Genomic DNA, 18,092 nt, shown 5'->3' with positions numbered 1-18,092 from the left:
TTGATCGTTATTATTATTATTATTATTATTATTATTATTATTATGCTACAACAGCAGCAACAAGCATCTCCACCATTAAATTTTGTTAACAGCAATTGTGTTCCTGTTAAGGGTGGACCTACGTTAAATTAATATAGGCTAAATGAATACAACATAACCATAGGCAAAACAAAAAAATGACATTAAACATTAATTTCAATTAGTTTACACTAAATACACATTAAATGTTAAAAACAAAAATTTGTAAAGAGGAAGATGCAAAGTAAAATATTTTTCACTAGATACAGTTTTGGCTATTTATGAAATGGCATGAACAAATTCCTTCTTTTTTAATTCTAAAAACGATTCTTATCTATGTGCTTTTATAATAAGGCGCATATTTTCAGGAGGGATTAATAGCTTTGCTGGACAATATTGTGCACAATGCTCTCAATTTGTCAGTCAGAAAATGCAAACAAAACGACCACATGCTTATTAATCCCAAACACAAATTGGAATATTTATGGGGGAAAAAGTTTATCCAACACATCATGTAATATTTTGGGACGGAAGTGATGAAGAAGAAAACCCTACAAGCGCAGAAGCATTTTAGACAGAAGGAAGCAGCCAATAAAATACAACCTCTACTCCAAACAGGCCGCAAATGAAAATGTGTGTTTTCTGCAGAAATTTACATCATGCAGAATCGCTAACATGCCCACGTTGTACACTTTTATCTCCCTAAAATTCGGCTGCTGCAACGTGTGTAGGAAGAGTTGGTCAAATAATAATATACATGCATTAAATCAGCCATTTAAATTCCCACACATACAGTGAGACACATCAAGATTCAACCCTATCTAGCACTGTCACTCAAACACCATGCCTGCCTGCCTGCCTGTCACCCAGGTTGACCCCCCCCCCCCCCACACACACACATATACAAACACACACACACACACACACACACACACACACACACACACACAGCAAAGTTCAGATCAGTGAATAAGATTAAGTGTCATTGTCACATAAAACAGCCTCCCGTGGCGCTGGAGAATAGTTGCTGGAAAAGGGGGCTGATTTGGGAACAGAGCCGCCTGAATGTGATGCTCTAACTTCTCTCCCCACAATCTGGGGGTCCATTGTCTACTCCCTATTTTTAAAGTAGTTGGACCCTCCCCTCTTGTTAGATAAGATAGGCAAGTTGTAGTCCAAATGAATCACCCCCTCCTGCCTGTCCTTCCCTGCTGAGCTCAAATCCAAGGCCAGGGAGTTTGGGGACATTTCTGCTTCCCTTATAACCAAATGACACCCCTTCGCCTTCTGAACACGTAGGGCCTAAAGTGTGCGTTTATTCTCCAGACCCTCTTTACAGATCGCACTTTAAACAGCGTGATCTGCGAATAAACAAAGGCAGTAAACAATAGAGTGGAGGCTATGCCCACATATAGGAAGAGTACACACGCAAACCAAATTGCACAAGTGTAAACTTTGAATAGGACGCCGCAGCTCTGTCAATTTACACAGACATTAAATTTCGTTCTATTCATTTTAGACATATAATGCTAAGCTGATTTTTTTATGGCACACTGATCGATATCTCTGTAAAATAATCATTTTTTTTAACTAGCGGGGCAGTGAAATCTTTGCTTTGTGCTAAAGTCAACAGTGACAGAGTTTGAGCTCAAATAAATGCCGTGATGTCTGGAGCCCTTTGCAGAAGGCAGAAGGCGAGCTTCTACAATGGGCTCCTGTGTGACTTGCCAACAACAAGCCCCGGCTATTTTGCACAGGTATGAAGCTTTTATTTTCTATAACAGTTCTCTTTTTAAAAAAAATCTTTATTCTTTACCAGGAGGGTGAGGTGGTTTGATGGCCGTTGCCGGACATGCATGAGGAGGGGTGGGGGGGCGGCTGGGGCTGATATCCTGAATTCATGAGAAAGGAGACGTATTGGATTTCACGACAGGGTGGTGCAAAGCTGAGGGGATCTGCAGGTTGTGTGATAGAGGTTGCTTCAAGTTTCTGTGTCTTTGAGTTGCGTGATGGAGAGGGATCCTGCTGCACTGCAACCCCCCATAAAAAACCTTGTCACTAACTAAGGTGATTTTGTCTCATTGCTGAAGCATTTTTAAAATGTATCTTTAAAAGCGACGAAAGGAGGATGAGATGATTCCGCTTGTTTTCAGTGGTGGTGCTTTCTTAAAACAAAATCACATAAGGCACAAGCTCTCTATCAAATAAGAGAACTTATTTCTTGCAAATCAATGTTGAATTTACACGGGAAACAGGTGAAACTAGCGGATCTCTTCGCGCGTTCAGAGAAATATGGACTTAATGACTTGTTGAGATGGATATTTTTTGCAGTGTGCGGCTGATTGATCTCGTTGCTGCTGCACTGATGTCATGAACGCGCGCTTTGCTGCAGCACTGACCCTGCTGCTGCTTGTATATTACACCAGCAGCCTGTGCAAATCGATGTTATTTTTCCTTCAGGGTATATTTTAATCAGTAATTCTCAAATGTAGCCTACGTTAAACTGTCCGTGACGTTTTTAGTAAATGCGGGTAATAGAGCCTTTGTTTTTTCTTGTTCAAGAATCGAAGCTCATTATAGCGTATTTTATATATTAAAAGCAATGCTCACTGATAGTGCTTAAAATGTTTATTGTAATTTATCACTAATTTATTAAATAAAGCATATCGCATAATGATAACAACAACAACAATAACAATACTAATTGATTAAATAATAAATAATAATTGATTAAATAATGAATCATAATTGATTAAATAATAAATAATACTTGAACGTATGTAATACTTAAATGAGGGTGTCCAAATATTTCTGCAATGATGCTTTTACAAAATAATGTCCAATAGGCCGTATTTGGAGAACTTGTCCCTCTAAATCTTAAGTAGATGGAGAGCCCTCCAAAATGTCCATTAGCCAATATTAAACAACAGTATCCCGACGCGACTCTCCTCCGATCCTTTGAAGGCGTGATAACCCCAGTCAAGCCCTCTCCAGCACACTGCGATGGGAATGGCCTTTTGGAGCTTTGCCGGTTCAAAGGTAACCAACCTCAATCTGTACTGGTGGACAAAAGTGCGCCGAGGCCACATCACGGCGCCTTCCCCATCTCCTAACTTGTACAGGCTTCCCATCAGGGAGGACACCTCTGCGGCTCCCAGTCGCACCATCATAGACGAGAACATCTGTTGTTATAGCAACTGAATAAAGGATGGTCCAGCCTGTTGATCCTTTTTACTCCGCTAACCTGATTTCTCTGCATTTCTTCTGGTCGCATTTGCATATTTCTTGATTAAGGCCCGATAATCAGACCTCCATTCCCACAGACACAAAGCTTTCAGATGCATCTTTTGCAGGCCGTCTGACTCTGTTGTTGGCGGGAAATTTGCAGGTATTAATAAATAGAATAGAAATATAATAAAGTTCTGTTAAATAGGGTTTGCATAAAAAGAAGTAATGTAGTATACAGATAACAAAATGTCTGCTATTCATGGTTAAGTTTATTTTGTTAACATTGAACTGCATTGTATAGGCGTTCTACTTCTTTCCCCCTGTTATTTCTTTAAATAGCATCTAATTGTACCAGACATCCAAAGTGAGACATTTTCCCTGCAGCGGTGCATTTGAATGCCTAGGCGAGTTTGGGCCTCTATTTTCATTGAATGACTCAGTATCCTGTAAGCCATATGCACATCTACCCATGGGCGTCTACTGAATATAGCAGGGTAAGGGCACTATACCATTCCTGAGAGCAGGTTTATGCATGAAAGAGTGAAAATTATATATAAAAATTGTAAGAAATATTATATGAAAATTCCCATCGGGGGAGTCGCAGCTTACGCAGTCAGATCTGCGTCCGTGCAGGACAGTTTAGTAATCAGTCCTCCAATCGGCCTACAAAAGCTCTTCAATAATCAGTAATTGCTCGGCTCATCAGGCTACATATCTGTATATTAATCGGGTGTAGAGTTATTTCATGGAGTCAGATGGTGTTACATACAGCAGGGCGTCTGCCGCACCTATAGGCTCTACGCTGCAGCCCGCGGACTGGAACACCCAAGTAGATCTGTCTCCATGGCGACGGCGGGACACCGGTCCAACAAGCTGTAATTCTGTCTCAGCCTTTTGCAGGGGAGGGACCGTCCACACTAGCCCGACTTAACTCCTCTTTCACCAGAAATACTCCTAATCCCATATCTTAGCAAGGCAAACTGCCGTCCCTCAGTATATTAAAGGGACCACAAAGTCAAAACTCAAAGCCACCCATGGTTTCCCAGCGGGCGGCCTGTCCCGGTGTGACGCTCCGCCATCCCGTTCATCTATCGCCCGTACGTGTCTCAAATTTTCTCCGCGCTTATCCACTGCCAATTAATACATACATTTATTACATTTATTTAACACACCTAGGTTTGTTCACTATTAGGCTGTTGTTATTTTTTTCATTTCGAAAAGTGTGTGAAAACACAATGAGGCAGACGATTAGGCCTAGGCTATATCAGTTATTGTCAATTTTAAGTAGGCCTACGAACGATAAGAAAACGATTTAAGCCATGGATAAAATTTTTTTTTTTCCTGTAGTAGCTATTGCTGTTTTATTATCCTGCTGTCATTATTGTCTGTAGTCTATTATTGGTAATTGGTTCATACGGAATTTAGGATGAGCGCACAACCTAACGTGAAAATAAAGTTAGCTGGTTTTGAAAGCAGCGACATACTATGTCAAATTGGAAAATCAAAATTTAAATTGTAAAGTGAGCTGCGTTTCTAATTTGTAACTGAAACAGCACAATTCATTCTTAAGCCTGTTGTCATATTATAGACTAATAATACATTTGGTTATGAAGGTTAAAAGATAAATACGTTTGCACACATTTGTGCAGTCATGGTAATGATTTTTTAGTATCTATAGAGAAAACATTAATTAAAAATACAGTATAAACTAAACTAAAACTGCACATTGAACAAATATGAGTATATATTACAATGGAATTTAAGCTGATTCTAATTTGTCCACATAGTTTTATTGTGTATTTGGGCTTCAAACAGGCCTGCAATGCACAGCCTGGGTTTAGTTATTTAGCTTAAATCAACCCAGTGGATATTCTATTTTAATAAGGAAATTGAAACAGTCAAAAAAAGTCAAAACAACATAATCTTATCAGTGAATAAATTAAACTGAAGTCCTGACAGATTCTGAAGCTTGAAATGAACTGTTTGACTGTAATGGCCTTTACATCCACTTGAAAAAAAGTGATGTTTGCGTGAGTTTTTAAATTCATAAATAATATCTAAATGGTTGGTTAATATTTGTTGAGGATATTTTACATGATCTTCAAGTGTAGAAACAACCTTAGAGGAGATTTTAAAGTCTGTTCTTCTGCTCTTGTTCTGAAATATTTCATCTAGAGTATAATCAGGGATTTACAGATGCGTACCAAAGCAATACACACTTCAATTATGTTTTTCTCTACCTTCCTGCTGTTCATACAAAAATGTGACTCTTTCTACCTTTCTGCTTGTGCCTTTTTTCTTAAACAAGAAGTAGATTTTTAATGGTTACTGTTCACTCCTTTTCATTATGGAAAATTTAATCTTAAACTGTTGGAAAGTTTCACAGTCAACGTAACTGACACATGTGGCTGTTATTTTGCAAATCTAAAGCTGTATGGAGGTCAGTTTGGGGTTCTGCTATGACGGAAAGAAGAGGTGTGTGTCTGTGTTTGTGTTTAAGAACGATGGAGAGATGGCAGCACGGACAGGGTGAGAATGCGGCCGCTGACTGTGATGTGTCCGCACTCTTCTGACAGGACTATGTGACATTCCACTGTAGGACTCCTTCATGTCCTGAGAGAGAAAGAGAGAGAGAGAGGGAAAGAGAGAGGTCCACCAACAATGCCCATTGAGTACTGTGAGGCAGCAGCTGGTGGGACGTGCAGTGACCTAAAGGCGATCTATTCAGGCCGAGACGGGGTGCCTCTCACTACCCTGCTGCTTTCATATGCCTGGAAGTGGATGGATGGTCAGTGTTTATCCTTGTAAAGTATTGCAACACCGGTCTGTCATCACACAAATGCAAGAGAAGTCGGCCCCTACCTTACCAAACCAATCAAGGAGAGGGTAACAACTGAAAATCAAGGGTGATGGAAATAATGTAAATGTCTTACTTTCCATCTTATGTCAATGTGTTGGAGATAAAATTGAGATGACGGGCAAGGCCTTTGTTTCTCGGGAGTGCTGAAGTGAGGCTCAGCCACACACTAGAGGAGGGGATTAGCTTCTCAAGGAGAAACATAAAGCGTACAGGAAAACCCTTCATGCAAGATAATAGATAATGTGATCAACCAGGCAGAAAGCTACTATATTGGATGGAGATTAAAAATGCTCAAAATATGAAGTTAGGTATTGCTCGAGTCGACTGCTGGGACAATTTGTGTGCATACACGCGCTCATGCTTCTAGCTCCTCTTTGGTAATTCCACAGGCATTTCCCAGTGGGTCTCATGCCTGTCTTTGAGATCAAACCTTGTTGGCAAAGCGACCATAAAACAATATGTCAGTCAGCTGTGGTAAAGGGATGCCTGCTTGGCTGTGATTGATCTGCCAAGGTTTCTTTATTCCCCTCGAGACTCGATACCTCCAGGTTTTAGATTCAGCAGTTGCCAGTGTTGATGGATATCTGGGGCTTCTGTGCTGAAATACCACATTATACCCCTTTTTTGACCCATTTCCACCCAGTGTGGCACATTCAGCAGCGCATGGCCATGACATGGAAGCCAACATGCTGCAATATCTTCTCACTTCCCCCTCAGCTCCAGTTCCAGGAAGTGAAGGCAGAGCTTTGCCAGCCAATCACAGCGAAGGACACCCAACTCATTAAAAGTTAATGAAACCTATAAACGTGGTGCGCCAGCGATTCATTTAAACCCCCAATCCAATCTCCTCTCCCAGCAAAGGCAAACAAGCCTGTGTGCCCCCAGTGCTGTCCTCGGAATAACAAACTACGGAATATTTTGTCCTGCATATGTTCTCCTATGCAGACATGTGCACTGTGATAGGCTCTTACAATGGGACTTGTCCAATTTAGAGAATGCCAGGACAGTGTTCTGCAGGGGTGAATTCTGTAATCTGCGCCCGAGTTGAATTTAATGCCTTTACTTTACACCACACAGCTTGTCGGGAATGGCAGCGATAGATATGCCATTTCAACATTCATGAGAGTCACTGACATTCAAATAATGTGCTCATTTTAATACCATATGAGTGCGAGCCAAATCTGTGTGAAAACCCTGTATTTACTTCTTCACGGCCATGCGAGTGTCAAGAACTATTCTTGATCCATGCAGATAGACAAGGCCAAAACTGAGGGTAAGCCCTCTTTCCCTTCAGATAAACTCATCTCTCTCCTTCCAGCATGGTCTGTCTTTTTCAGGACACTCTCACCTAGTAGTATTGCTGCTGTCAATTTGATAACAACCCATAAACAGCAATAAAGCACCACCTTACAAGTGTCCAAAGTGTGGAACAATACCCCCCCTTGTCTTTAAGACCTCCATTTCAACACGGCCCCAATGCCCCATAGTGCTTCCCTTGGGGGATTCAAATTAAATTCCCTACATGTATAGCGCCACTGTCAGCCCGCTAATGAATTCCCATACCCTGACTTGAATCAAATTAATCCCCAATTTAATCCCATATAAATGGCTGAGTTATTTATAATGGAAAGGCAGATACTCAGCTGAAGGATTGAGGAAAGCTGGGAGGTGTCTACAGGGCTGTTGAGCAGATTATGGTGAAGGATGAGGCCTGTATGTTTTCCCCACTGCAGAGTAGTCCCCTGATACACACTATTTAACCCTCGTCTGCTTGACGCTGACAGAAACGTCACAGTGTTTGTCACTTAATATCCTTTCAGATTAAGGAGTCAACTGGCAGATTTATTGGTCAGAGCTGGGATACCCTTATCTTGAAGTGCCCAAGAGAAAGATAATGTTAGGTGAAAGGGACATCTACTATATATCATGATTCATTTGTGAGGGCCTTGGTTACAGTAAAATCAGCTGTGGGTTCAGACTTGTTACAACCAACCACTGTTTGAGGTCATAGTGTCACAGACAGTTGCGTTTATGCATTAATGCAAATTTCACATGGACTTCCCTTCATATGCAAACCTTTCATGTGAGAAGTAGTCGCATATTTTTGTGAACAACTCCCTATCATTGTCTAGATCAGAGGAGCACCACCTTCATTTGTTGTTGGCAGCGATGGGTGGATGACAGGTAGTTTGTCAAACGGCTTATTTATACAAATAGCACAGTATTAAGCGGCATGGGGAAATATTGCTAATGCTTTTTAGATGCAAATATAATGGTTCACTACGCAGTCAGATGCATTTATGTGAAGAAAAGCAAAGTCCAGATGGTGGCTCCTGGTTCAGTTATTGATGTGTGGCTCTGAAAACTGGAACTGTTGGACCGCCCGTTTCTGTGTTGTTTTTGGCCCGTTCACGTAGGAGCCAACAGAGAATGAAAACACAACATCCAGATATGCCAACATAATGATGTTTCTAAAAACTGGAGCAATTATCTTCCTCAAAAAAATAAATAAATCTTTGCATAGGATAAATGGGATATTTGGGATTGATACATTGGATCAGAAAGTTTGTTAGGAGCCAAAAAAGTTAATTGTATCAATTGTGTGATTTTCACTATTAACGATGAAGATATTAATTAATTCACTGCTATGAAATTTAGCGCAAAGTTTGTCTTAAAACTGGTTGTTTAAGATGATGAAGTCGTTGCTGTATGGAGTTAGGTTGGATACATGGTTTGCAGGCATATAGGAGTTTTGCAGATCCAAATGTATGATATACTGTGTATAGTTATTAAGTAAGCAGTAGCATGGGATGGATATGAGGATGACAGACGGTTCTGAAGTCAGTTTGGCAGTTCAGAGGACAGTTTGGAGCCTTTAAAGCTCGGTCCACCAAATGTCTGAACAGCTATGGTTTATTGAGGCATCTGTAAGCTTACTCATTTTATTGCCAAGCTTGGCTCGTGTACCCACCGTCATGGAGAGAGAGAAAAAAAACACACACACAAAAGTTTGCTGTTTGCCTTCATTCCACCAAATCCTTGACAGCCGTGCTATAGCCCATCACTATTCACACCATTGTGCTGTCACAACAACTAAACACATCATTTGTGTTGCAGAAACTCATCCTGTATGTATCAAATACCAAATGTTTGGCGACTAAGAGAGGTGATGCTGGGGGGGCTGCATAATTTGCTAGGAAACATTTTACCGAACATTTGGTGATAAAAACGCCGGCGTCGGCCCCAAGGCTTAAAGCAATTAATTCAGGATCCTGACATAAACTCTCCAATCCTTTGACAGCTTGGAGCTGAAATAAAAATGCTAGTTCTCCTGGGAACGGCAGGAGATAGCTGGCTCTTTTCTGGACTGTTTGCTCACTGGCCCTGAGAGCAATCTTCCCCAGTCAGAATGAAATGCAAGGACACAAACAATGTACCGGCGAGAGAATGGGAGATGGGGAATGAACAGTTTGGACTATTTGCTCAGCAGAAGGGCAGCCACAATGGCTTTCCCATGCATCAAGCCTCTTAGTCTTAGGCCTCCCTTTGTTGCCTGGTTTCTTCTTCCCCGGCCAGATAAGAGCCCAGCTGCCCTATACTTTTAATTCCCATTGTACACCATACTGTATGGTCATTTATCTGTCCACATTCTGCCTGCCATGACGGTGTTGTCTAATTGAATGGGTTATCGTACGTGTATCTCTGTTCACCTTAGCATGTGTACTCGTTTAGGGGTTGAATCGCTCTCACTTTGCCATAAAAGGCAGGGTGGCAGCCAGGGAGGAGGGATAACAGCTGACCCCTCTCCCCTTCTTAGAGGAGGCAGCACAAGTCAAGCACAGAGTGCGATAACGATACGCGAGTGGTTTTTGCATCAGACAGAATTTTCATTTTAGAGCAGTCTGAATCCTTTCTATTGACAAAGGAACAGACGATAAAGAGTTAGATGTCGGATGTGAGAAAAATCTAAGCAAGCAGTCCCATTTCTAGAACGTGACAAAGATGTACTTTTCCAGCCAAAGGCAGGAAGCTTCCGAGGGCTCTTGAGGGAGAAATGAGACACGGCCATTATATGACCTAATGGCAACTCCAGCCAGAAGAGAGGGCAAACAGAGCAAGTGTAGTGGCTCTGGCTGAGAGAAGGATCCATATTGTGCTCTTTTGTTTTGGTTTGTTGGTTTGTGTTTGCATTTACATTGACCAGTTCTCTGCTGAATGTGTATTCACACTCAATACATGTTATGTTGTCTGCGTGGCAGGAAATGGAAGTAGCGTGCTTCTCTGTTGAAGTCTGCCAGGAATAAAATAACAATAGTAAATGTATCTGCAACAAACAAACAAACAAACAAACAAAAAAAGAAGAGCAGTGGGATGTCACAGGACGATCAATACACATAAGATGAAGGAGCATATTCATGCATGTGAGCAGACACTTGCCTAAACACAAACACACACACACACACACACACACACACACACACACACACACACACACACACATGCCCATCCCCCTCTGTAAAGGTTGTGGTGTCAGGGACCCCCTGGGTGGTCAGACTGAGGATGATTTCTACACAGTATGATGTTGTGAAGGAAAACCTTTGAAAAAAGAGATTCACTGGCTGTGTTTTTTCCACTGTCACATTTCTATAACTACTTAGAAATACAGGTATTAAATATAGTTTTTTGTTTAAAGTTGTAATGTATTTCAAGAGAATGACATCTTGGGTTTCAAGTGCTCTTTTAAACTTACTCACAGATACAGGAAAACTGATTTATTTTTTTTTGCCACCAGAGTGAAAACACAACCCATGATAATTCCACATTTATTCTAACGGCTAAGCTCTTAATCTATCAGATCAGATTTCAAAGTGCCAGTAGCTGTGCCATGACAGGTCCCAGGAAGGAAAACCCTTTTGTTTGGGGCAGAAAATTTTAAATCTAAGACCAGACTTTATTCACAAGGGGCCTAATCACAAAAAAAGTAAGGTATGACCTGTTACGGAAGCAATACCTCAAAGAGCAACATTATTAAGAAACAGTAAGTGCTTGTTTTCACATCCACCTTTGGTGCACCACCAGCGTTTTGCCAGCATGTCAGACCTCAGGTATGGCAAGATAAATAGCTGTCTTATTTATGCCTGTGAGAGCCAAGCTCTCAGGGGTGGTGCTCTCAGCTTCACGCTCCACCAACGCTGAAATAAAGCTCTGTTCGAGGCATTTCAACACTGCTTAAGGTTGTCCGTGGCCGTGTAATTTATGAGTTGAGAGGACTTCGTTTTTAAGTTCACTATGACTTACAATCTTCCAGCATTCATGGGTGGAGAAAAGAACCGTGTGAGTCATAGGAAACTTACAACACCCCTCCAATTACCTTAAACAATGGCGGTCGACCTGTAGCACTCTGGTGTGTGGTTCAGTCGCTACATGTGACGTGATGTGACCTAAAGTAATTGGATGTGTAGGCACTTAGGTTAGGTGTTTTGTCACCTGTAGCTCAGTATAAAGCTGGCGGGAGGTGGTTGGAGCTGTTCACTTCATGCCCCATAGCTCTCAGTGGGTGGTCATACGGACAGACAGACAGACAGACAGACAGACAGACAGACAGACAGAATGACATGCTGACTTGTGCTTGCTGGCACTAGTTGCCTCTTTGGCAACCCGCGGCAGAAGAAAGGATAGCCTCCTCAAGGGGTGACTGTGAGGTTTTTGGTATTTGAATTTGAAATTGAGTAAAAGAACCTTGGCATGTATCTAGTTTTTTGTTTTTTGTTTTTAAGTTGAAATTCTTCAGACAAATGTAATGTGACGTATATATACATTTTCAAAATGAGAAACGATTAGATTATTAGTACATTTCTTTTTCTGTCTGTGGAAAATAACAATAATAATATTCAAAGTATCACCTATAATGGCCTCTTTCTCAATTTTTGATGAAAACATTAAAGTCTTAATTTATGTTAAAAAATAAACAAAATACTATTAATGATTCATGAGTACTCATGATCGGAAATCATATTTACTCAACATGTACATCAAAACAGTCATCTTAAAAACACAAACTGTGTTTTAAAAGAAATGTGGAAATGTGATTTATAGTCACGCTGTTTTAAACTGTTTTAAACATTTATATGTACATACCTTGTGTTTGCCCTTTGTTACAATGTGTGGCTATATGACTGCATAATTGTGTTTTATTGCTAAGCCATCACCTAAAAGGAAATTAAACCAGGCATTATCAGGTTAGTTTTATCAGTGGTTACACATGTTACTGCATCATGAAATTTACAGTCAGAGCAATTATACTTTATTTATATTATAACCAAAAAAAATAAATAAAAAATCTGAATGGGTTTCAAAAAACCTCTGGAAAAATGTACACTGTTATTAAAAAGGTAAATTATTTATAGGAAAAAAATGTAGATGAATATATTTTATTGTATGTTTAAATGAGCATTTAATTGTGTAAGTAGATAAAACACAATATGTAGTTTGATAAATGTATTTTGCTTGGTTGATATTATTGATCTAACGAATTATCAGTTCTATAAATGTGAAGATAACAAACAATACAAATTATCTTATGCTGAATTCAATTTCACAGGCAAAAGCATTAAAGGTTTTAAGAATATGCAAAACAAACATGCAAAACAAATTATGAATTATCAACCAAAATTACTTTTGAAAAAGTAAATGTATCTAAATGTGTAGATACATATATATTTCACTATTGTTATATATTAGAAAAAATGATTTAACAATTTATGGACAAAATATTAAGCACAACAACAACAACATCAAAAAGCGAATATTAACCTTAATATTAAAACATTGAAATTTGTTTTTCATAATGTATATTTTATGATTCACAATTACATGCATTTTACTGGCAATGTAAAAGGAGATATTTCTTTTAGTGCTTTTTAGCTGAAAATGCTGCTGTAATAAGAATAGTTTTTTTGTTGCATGAATATTTGATTACATAAATATGAATAACAGAAGTGAATTATAGAAGTGTTTTCGACTTCTCCATTTAAATGCCACCGTTCATGCTGGAACATTTTGACTATAAATCCATGCTTCATTTTAGTTTTGTAGAACACTTTCAGGGCCCAACAATGCCAGACATGGTTATACCATTCATTACCTCGCTGCCAATGTGTGAATGTCAACACCCTGTAAACACCTCTGAGACACATGCTTGAATGCGACGGGCGAGTTAACTAAACATTCCTGGGTGTTCCCCGTAAAGGTGTTCCACTCATCCACTACACTGCACTGACCCGTCTCTGACGCTCCAAACTGCACTCATGGAACATCCTGGATTTTTCCCCTTCATATATTTTTTGTAACTTATTTGTTTACTATCTATTTATCTTTTACATATAACACACACATATAAAAAACATACATTAAAGGATATAGAATTGAAATAGCAGAAATTCACCAGTCCATATCTGGCAGTTTTCTTCCTGTGTATGTGTCTTAAAATGCTATGGAACAATGCTCTATAAGGATTTGGGAATTTGGGAGTATAATTCCAGCCCCGTGCTTATCGCCACACCCAGACTATTTGAGTGTTTTGAGATGCGGGCTCCCTGAGGACGGATCGAAGGCGTCCTAGTAGAACTGCACATCAAATAAATAGGAGGATGGGATTTATATGGAGGCTGTGTCTCTGTCAAATAGGGCTCTGCTGACTGAAGTGATCCCCACGGCCCGAGTGGAAGAGAGGAGGGAGAGGAAGCCTCAGAGGGAGAGCTGCTGAAGAGCTACACTGATGCACACACACACACACACACACACTCAAACACTCACACAATGTCCCTCTCAGTCCTGGGTTGTGACCGGCCCATGGCATTGGCCAGGTATGTCAACTATGTTTGCCAAGCCATCCATCACCCATGCACCTTCCCTCCTGAAACAGGAACTTTTGTTTGAAGCATACACTTGTTAAGCCCATCCTTTGACTCTGCTCTAATTTATTTCTTTATAGCTGAGACAGAGGATTTATTAGCACCTATGTTTTGTTCTTTATTTTCTTCTTATTGTAGGCTGCACAGTGCAAACGTGCTGGTAGAAACATGGGCGTGTTGTCACTAAGAGAGATTGCAAGCTATAGTTAGGGGACACCAACGGCTCTTATCATCGGTGACCAGGGTTAGCAAATAAACACACTGTAGTGAAGTCAAGCTGCATGTGAGGAAAGAAAAGATTTATTGCTGCATGATGCTCACACATGATGAAGAGGATATGAAATGTTTTTATTTTTTGTTTAAGTATCTGCTTCATGCTACAAGAGAATGAAAAGAAAATGATGTATATTTCCATATATGATGCTTGACAAGTTTGGGTTTAAGTTTTTGGGCATGTTACATAGAAAACCATTTCATTATTCTTATCCCAGTTATTCATAAAAGAACAAGAACAAGTATAAAACAATAATGAGACTCTAGTATATTTAATGTTGGAACGGTTAAGTGGCAAAGAGGTTTCCATAGATTTCAGGAAGTGCTGTACTGATGTTAACACAAACATAAACCTGAGTCATTTCGCTATTGTTGGCTTGAGAACATATTGTCCGAGCGAGACTCTGACATGAGAACCACAAACGTCTCAAAAGAAACCTGTGTGTGGGCTGGTATGTTTGCTAAAGCACCTAAGTTGGAGCCTTACTTCATTCTGTGAAACACAACCTTCATTTATCTTTTGACTTCTACTCTGAGCGAGACAGCAGATATCACTAAATGTGTTACGTTAATGATTGACTCTTGGCGCACCAAGCATCCTGCGTTGAGTGGCCACTTTGCCTGTTCTTTTGCTGCATTTTCAGCCGTAAATGTTTGTGATCCCACTCTCCTCTCCAACTCCCATACAGTATTATTAGCAGTGGGGGGTTAGGGTGGGGTCAACACTAACTTTCAATAAAGAACCATTGGCATGCTGAGGTAAATGGGAGATAAGAGTTTGTCTCCGAAGCCTTTTAGTGCTTTATAAGAATGTGGCTGTGTAAACCTAATCTCCCCTCAAGATAAATTTGGTCCTGCTTTGTGAAGGCAAGTTCATGCATTGCTTTTTTTTCAGTTCTAAAGCCTACTTTGACAGGCGTGAAATGAGTCCTGGACTTTTCATTGACAGTTCAAGATGGAGAGCAAACTGAGATTAGGGCATGTTAATTAATTGTGGGGTTGCTAAAGTGGCCTCCCATCCCCTGAAAGACTTGGTCCGTTTATTGCCATCCTGCCAATCAGTGACAATAGTGTAATCATGAATTTGTTGTCCTTATTCTAACTTTTTTTGTTCAGTAGTATAGGATTTCCAGTGTAATTAAGCACACTTATTGAGCTTTTATGTACCGCCCAATGCTACTTAGCAACTCACATCTACCAGTTAATAGCACTTTTGAAGTTATTATATTGTAAAATAACATAAAATTACATATAATGTTATGTAAGATTGACCTGTGTGTTCTCCCTATCTACAGATGCACATGGCTTCATTGGAAGGACACATTTCCATTGCTGCTTACCGTCTACTTTCATCATCCTGCATCAAGAGACCTGAAAGCACTTCCCTGTCGATGTACTTGGCTATATCTACGTCTGACCTGTCTGCCATATGTAATATCAAAGCCTCTGTCAGCACGGAGCTGAATGGGAACAAAAGAGAGGCCTCCATTAATGATTAACTGTTCTAAAAGCCCCGGCTTTTGTATTCCCATGGTGCCCAGGCTATCTGGCCACCATGTGACATGCTCGCAGCATTTTTCGAGCAGATTGGGGGAAAGCTAGTGAGCAAACACAGGTGCTTTGGAGCAGCGTTGCCGACGCTGTCAGGGACAACCACAAACAAGAGCAGCTATGCTTGGCTAAATGAATCCCCACCCCTCCCAACAATACCCCCCAACGTCGCTAGCTAACTCGTTTGCTAGCTCCCTATAGCTTTCTTCCCGCAAAGCCTTCCTTCTGGAGAGTCCCCACGTTCCCCCCCACGAGTCCAATGTCCGCTACAGCCGCGCTCCACAACTTCTCACACCCTCCAAGGAAACAAACAAATAAAAGTGAGGACTGCCGACCACTTCTTTGAGGTGATGGCATTTGCTGTGGTCATGACTAGTGGGAGAGCAAACAAATTAATGGTGTTCGAGTTTTCACTTTCCAAACCAAACTAAATGTCTTTTAGTTCAAGTGGGGCAATTCCACTGACCCTGGTGTCAAATGCTGTATAAGGGTTGCACACTCTTGCACTTGAAATGCAGAGAGGAGGCTGTAAGAAATTAAACAAGGCTTGAGTATTGGCCTGCGTGAACATGTGTGTTGAAACAAAATGGCATGTGACAAATAAAGCTTGAATAAATTGTGTGTGTAATAAACACTCATGGTTTATTTTTGCTTTCTATGTATTTTGACCACAAACGTTTACAAGAGTTGTCCGGAGCACTTAACCTTTTCATCCAGTCTGACTGAATGTTCAGAGTGACTGGGTGTGCTGTGTCGCTCAACTTTGATAAGACAATCAGATGATAGGATGGCGTTATCTTAACATGGCTTTCCGGCTGTGGGACAAATGAACAGTGTGTGATAACAGGAACAAAAGCTTGGCTCTTACCGACTGGCTCCTCCGAAGAAAGGAAAAATGATCAGGATGGAAAACACTTTATTTCATTTTCAATTTTCTACTCAGCCCAGGTCACAGGAACAGCTTTTTTCTAATCTCTCAAATATTTGTATTGTCTGTTGCTGGCGTTTTGGGTTCACAGTCTGCAATTACCTGTGCCTATAAAGCAGTTATTATCACTGGAAAGATGATAAATATATTTTAAAACAAACAATTTTAATCAAAAGGACAGGAATGGAAGTTGTAAAAGTGAGAGAGACAGATGCAGGAAAAGAGAGGCCGAGTGAGTAAAAATATACACTGTAGACATATATATATATATATATATATATACAGAAATTGAAGAATCGAAAAAGGTGTGTGTGAGAGAGAAAGAGATGGAAAGACAGAGAAAGAAGAAGGTCAAAAGTTGTTTCTTCAGAGACCTGCAACTGATCAGTAAAACGTCGCTTCTGTCTGGGTTTTCTGACTTTTACAGCCCAATTCTCAGAGTCAGAGCGAGCTTTGTATACTCAGGGATTCACTCAGGGCTTTGTTTGCTCTATTGCCAAAAAATGATTGGAAAAAATATTGGTGCCCTGGCACGAAATGTTAGAACTTTCTTAGAAATAAAAAAATCCTTGCAACTGTGTAGAAATCGCATGAATAAAATATTTCTTTTAAAGAGAAGGTGTCATGTGTTATTTGAAATGTAATTTTCTCCAAAAAGATTATAATTTTAACAGTCTTTTGAATGTACAATCCTCAGTTTTGTTAAAATGGGCATATTCTAAAGTAGAATTTAACCTCCTAAAAGCATTCTTTCAGGGACTATCAGACAGGGTTTAAATGGGCCGGGATGTATTCGGAGAAGCTCATCTCATCCCCTGTTCTGTTGCTGGTTCTCTGCAGGGATTTATCCTCCGTTGGTCGTGAGCTGAGTCTGATCAGAGGAGTTACAAATCCTCACTTTTAGGGGTCTTACTGTAATTCACAGGCCTGTTGGCCCCAGTAAAGCGTGGGGGCCCAACATCTCGAGAGGGATTTGAGACAACATCTTTGTTGCCTCCTCATTGTGTTACGGTGAAAGTCGTCCAGCCCCATTGTCTGACCAAACTCTGCTCAGACCTCGGCTCAATCAAAGAAAAGTTTTCCAGTAATGAGGTAAGACATGAAAGCTCATTGAACACAGCGACATGTTGAAAGGGCCCTTTGATCTTGCCAGGCACAATGGTAAAATTTGAAAAGAGCAAAGTGTGCTCTAAGCAGCAATGCACTGCATTAACCTTGTCTTTTGACAGGCCCACACCTAGAAAAAAGTAATATTCCGCTTGATGGAAAATGTAGTTCATGAGAAATGGCCTCCTTGAGGGGATGGGACCTTTGTGCTAAT

At 40.3% G+C, this 18,092-nt stretch overlaps 1 long non-coding RNA gene across 1 annotated transcript; it reads left to right on the top strand.

Annotated features, from left to right (window-relative positions):
• Nucleotides 1-1,309: 1,309 nt before the first annotated feature.
• LOC122862461 lies at nt 1,310-17,386 on the top strand. Its single transcript, XR_006374705.1, has 3 exons — nt 1,310-1,775; nt 13,793-13,971; nt 15,588-17,386. It is a non-coding gene; the product is annotated as an uncharacterized LOC122862461 (long non-coding RNA).
• The last annotated feature ends 706 nt before the right edge of the window (nt 17,387-18,092 follow it).

This window comes from Siniperca chuatsi, linkage group LG15 (assembly GCF_020085105.1).
Source record: "Siniperca chuatsi isolate FFG_IHB_CAS linkage group LG15, ASM2008510v1, whole genome shotgun sequence".
Lineage (NCBI taxonomy): Eukaryota > Metazoa > Chordata > Actinopteri > Centrarchiformes > Sinipercidae > Siniperca > Siniperca chuatsi.
The sequence above is the reverse complement of the archived record's forward strand: the minus strand, read 5'-3'. Positions and strand labels throughout refer to the sequence as shown.